Source organism: Anastrepha ludens, unplaced genomic scaffold (genome assembly GCF_028408465.1).
Source record: "Anastrepha ludens isolate Willacy unplaced genomic scaffold, idAnaLude1.1 ptg000167l, whole genome shotgun sequence".
Taxonomy (NCBI): Eukaryota; Metazoa; Arthropoda; class Insecta; order Diptera; family Tephritidae; genus Anastrepha; species Anastrepha ludens.
Window position 1 is genome coordinate 17,501 of NW_026530082.1, and position 5,000 is coordinate 22,500.

The following is a 5,000-nucleotide window of genomic DNA, read 5'->3' on the forward strand; positions in this document are numbered from 1 at the left end:
ATACAAATAAATATTAATATCATAGATATTAAATTTTTTGTAAAATTCAAAAAATGAATTTTAGCATTATATATAATAAAATCTATCAACACTTTATCAAATCATTAGTATTTATTCTATGTTAATATGCTTAAAAAGCAAATTAATTTAAATAAACTTAATATCACCAATGATCTTTTGATAAATACTTTATTATGTTAATAGATTACAATGTCCTTATATGAAAAAAATGCACATTATTTTTAATTATTTAATGATGAATTTTTCATAATGGATATTCAGGTTCATCGGGCTTAACCTCTAAGCAGTTTCACGTACTATTTAACTCTCTATTCAGAGTTCTTTTCAACTTTCCCTCACGGTACTTGTTTACTATCGGTCTCATGGTTATATTTAGTTTTAGATGGAGTTTACCACCCACTTAGTGCTGCACTATCAAGCAACACGACTCTTTGGAAATATCTTTCTAGTAATCATTAACGTTATACGGGCCTGGCACCCTCTATGGGTAAATGGCCTCATTTAAGAAGGACTTAAATCGTTAATTTCTCATACTAGATATTAAGATATTCCATACACTGCATCTCACATTTGACATATAGACAAAGTGACTTAGTGCTGAACTATTTTCTTTTCGCTCGCCGCTACTAAGAAAATCCTTGTTAGTTTCTTTTCCTCCCCTCATTAATATGCTTAAATTCAGGGGGTAATCCCATATGAGTTGAGGTTGTTTTAAAATATTTTTTATCTTCTCACACAATTTAATAAATAATTATATCATCTTTTCATCTCTATTTTTCTTTTTTTCCTTTTATATAAATATATATTATAAATAATAATTATGTAAAATGAGGCAATTCTAGAATAAAAAAAAATTAATTTTTATGCTAGACATTCCTCCTTTAATTACATATATAAATTAATATTTTATATATATATAAATAATATGAAAATTTTTTAAAGAGAATACTTAGATTCAAAATTTTTATTTCATTTTATTTGAGAGGATTTTTTTTTTTTTAAGAATATATATAATAAATAAAAAATTCATTATATAATCTTTATTTTTTTGCTATTAATATTATGAATTATTTAAAATCCAATAATATACACATTTGCTTAAATTCAATTATTTTTATAAAAGAATAAGCAACTTATTTAGCATAGTCTTACAACCCTCAACCATATGTAGTCCAAGCAGTACTTTAAAATTTAATTTAATGTACATAACAGCATGGACTGCGATATGCGTTCAAAATGTCGATGTTCATGTGTCCTGCAGTTCACACGATGACGCACAGTTTGCTGCGTTCTTCATCGACCCATGAGCCAAGTGATCCACCGCTTAGAGTATTTTTTTATTTATTTTTATTTATAACAAATGTCAATTTTTTTTTGCATATATTAATTGAAAGAGTAAAATTAAATAATAATAATAATAATATATAAATTGATTTTCTTTCAATAATATATATCAAATATATTTAACTCTAAACATTTTTATTAAGTTGCGAATGTCTTAGTTCAACAATAATACAGTGGTGGTATTTATTATGTTTGATTATTTTGTATTTTTTTTAATCATTTTATGTATATATAAATATATTAATAAATATATACCACTTTTGTTATTGTGAACAAATTAACTTATCATTCAATCAAATGAATAATAAGTACAACTTTCTATTTTCATGTTTAAAGGTTTTTAAAAGAAAAAATAAGAAAAAACATTACAAAATGTACCATCCATATTATATTTAATATGATATAATTGATGGATAACAAATTGAATGAAAAAGAATAAAAAGAATATGGATTCAAAATAATTATAAATTTTTCTTTTTTTTCTTTTTTTTTTTTTTTCTTTTGTTTGTTTTTGTTTTTATTTTTTTTGGCATTGTTTGTTTTTCTTACGGATATGGAACACAATAATGATCCTTCCGCAGGTTCACCTACGGAAACCTTGTTACGACTTTTACTTCCTCTAAATAATCAAGTTCGGTCAACTTTTGCGAAACAACCGTGACACACGAGGCGTCACAGTGATCACGTCCGGAGACCTCACTAAATAATTCAATCGGTAGTAGCGACGGGCGGTGTGTACAAAGGGCAGGGACTTAATCAATGCGAGTTAATAACTCGCACTTACTGGGAATTCCAAGTTCATGTGAACAGTTTCAGTTCACAATCCCAAGCATGAAAGTGGTTCAGCGGTTTACCCGGACCTCTCGGTCTAGGAAATACACGTTGATACTTTCATTGTAGCGCGCGTGCAGCCCAGGACATCTAAGGGCATCACAGACCTGTTATTGCTCAATCTCGTTACTGCTAGACGCAATTTGTCCATTTAAGAAGCTAGTGTCCTTATAATGGGACAAACCAACAGGTACGACTCCACTTATATAAACACATTCAAACACTTGTACATTCAAGATGTACGCATGAAAGAAGGCTATATAAGTTTCAACATCATAATCCTGAAAGCATCTATTTAATATATTTGAGTCTCGTTCGTTATCGGAATTAACCAGACAAATCACTCCACGAACTAAGAACGGCCATGCACCACCACCCATAGATTCGAGAAAGAGCTATCAATCTGTCTTACACGCTTATGTTCGGACCTGGTAAGTTTTCCCGTGTTGAGTCAAATTAAGCCGCAGGCTCCACTCCTGGTGGTGCCCTTCCGTCAATTCCTTTAAGTTTCAGCTTTGCAACCATACTTCCCCCGGAGCCCAAAAGCTTTGGTTTCCCGGGAAGCGACTGAGAGAGCCATAGTAGTAGCTACACCCAATTGCTAGCTGGCATCGTTTATGGTTAGAACTAGGGCGGTATCTGATCGCCTTCGAACCTCTAACTTTCGTTCTTGATTAATGAAAACATCTTTGGCAAATGCTTTCGCTTAAGTTAGTCTTACGACGGTCCAAGAATTTCACCTCTCGCGTCGTAATACTAATGCCCCCAAACTGCTTCTATTAATCATTACCTCTTGATCTAAAAACCAATGAAAGTAGAACAGAGGTCTTATTTCATTATTCCATGCACAAAATATTCAGGCATTTGGAGCCTGCTTTAAGCACTCTAATTTGTTCAAAGTAATTGTACCGGCCCACAACAACACTCGATGAAGAGCACTGAAGTAGGTTTAAATAGGAGGAATATATAAAAAATACATTGTATTAATTATATATAAGAACTCCACCGGTAATACGCTTACATACATAAGGTAATGTACATACCACAATATATAGTTGTACTACCCGTATGAAGCACAAATTCAACTACGAACGTTTTAACCGCAACAACTTTAATATACGCTATTGGAGCTGGAATTACCGCGGCTGCTGGCACCAGACTTGCCCTCCAATAGGTCCTTGTTAAAGGATTTAAAGTGTACTCATTCCAATTACAGGGCCTCGGATATGAGTCCTGTATTGTTATTTTTCGTCACTACCTCCCCGAACTGGGAGTGGGTAATTTACGCGCCTGCTGCCTTCCTTAGATGTGGTAGCCGTTTCTCAGGCTCCCTCTCCGGAATCGAACCCTGATTCCCCGTTACCCGTTGCAACCATGGTAGTCCTAGATACTACCATCAAAAGTTGATAGGGCAGACATTTGAAAGATCTGTCGTCGGTACGGGACCATACGATCTGCAAGTTATCTAGAGTTCAACCAATTTAACGATCAAATGATCGCTTGGTTTTAGTCTAATAAAAGCACACGTTCCATAAGGTCCGTGTTTATATTGCATGTATTAGCTCTAGAATTACCACAGTTATCCAAGTAACTGTTAACGATCTATGGAACCATAACTGATATAATGAGCCTTTTGCGGTTTCACTTTTAATTTGTTTGTACTTAGACATGCATGGCTTAATCTTTGAGACAAGCATATAACTACTGGCAGGATCAACCAGAATAATATATATATTTGTTTATATATTTTTCTTTGCTTTTCATATTTGAAAATTTCATAAATTACGGTGTATATAAAAAGTAAAGGGGAAAACGCACATACAATAGAACGTAATTTTAATAACACAATTTATGTATCATCATCATCATCATCATCATCATCATCATCATCATTATTATTATTATTATTATTATTTATTAATAATGTGCTTTTATTTGTATAAAATATTTGTATTTTATTTGGTCTTCTTCTTTGTTGCGTTTTTCTTTCATTTTCTTTCGTTCAATGTGCGCTCCCGCCGACCCCTTTAGCTTTTCTTATCAGAATTCAAAAACCGTTTTTTATGAAAAAGAATTTTCGTTCTCTATATATATTTTATATAAAAATATAAGAACGATATTTCTTCTTAATATTTGCCAATTTTCAAATGTATCATTTTTAATAACATTTTACTTTTTCTTCAAATGCATTTTTAATGTAATAATTTCATATATTACATAATTTTTCTCTCTGAATTGAAATTAATAATTCCATAATTCTATTTTTTAATCATAAATATATATATGATTGAAAAAATTTCTCCTTTTTTCTTTTATTTAAAATTTAATTTTTCTTATAATTTTTATTTGTTTTGTTTTTTTTTTTCTTCATCTGTTTAATTTCCTGTATGTATACAAGAAACAAACAGTTGAGGATAATTTCTATGTAATGCTAGTATAGAATATAAAATTTTGAATTCAAAAATTTATTTCTATTTAAACTAACTATAGAATACCAGGAATAAAATACAATGACACCAATATGCCAAGGTTACATTCCATAATATGTTAGTATAGAATATAAATTCTTCATATATGTATATATATTCGAAAATTGTTTCTATTTAAACTAACGTATGGAAAACCATGAATAAAATCACAATACACCAATATGCCAAGGTAACAGTCAATAGTTACATTCCATAATATGTTAGTATAGAATATAAATTCTTCATATATGTATATATATTCGAAAATTGTTTCTATTTAAACTAACGTATGGAAAACTATGAATGAAATCTCACAATACACCAATATGCCAAGGC

At 30.5% G+C, this 5,000-nt stretch overlaps 2 non-coding genes and 1 pseudogene across 2 annotated transcripts; all 3 read right to left on the bottom strand.

Annotated features, from left to right (window-relative positions):
• LOC128871249 (large subunit ribosomal RNA) overlaps positions 1 to 730 on the bottom strand; it is a 4,513-nt pseudogene extending 3,783 nt beyond the window's left edge.
• Positions 731 to 1,172: 442 nt separating this feature from the next.
• LOC128871250 (5.8S ribosomal RNA) lies at positions 1,173 to 1,353 on the bottom strand. The gene has a single exon (XR_008455831.1). It is a non-coding gene; the product is annotated as a 5.8S ribosomal RNA (ribosomal RNA).
• A 576-nt stretch (positions 1,354 to 1,929) lies between these two features.
• On the bottom strand, positions 1,930 to 3,920 carry LOC128871252 (small subunit ribosomal RNA). Its single transcript, XR_008455833.1, has one exon. It is a non-coding gene; the product is annotated as a small subunit ribosomal RNA (ribosomal RNA).
• Between the last annotated feature and the right edge of the window lie 1,080 nt (positions 3,921 to 5,000).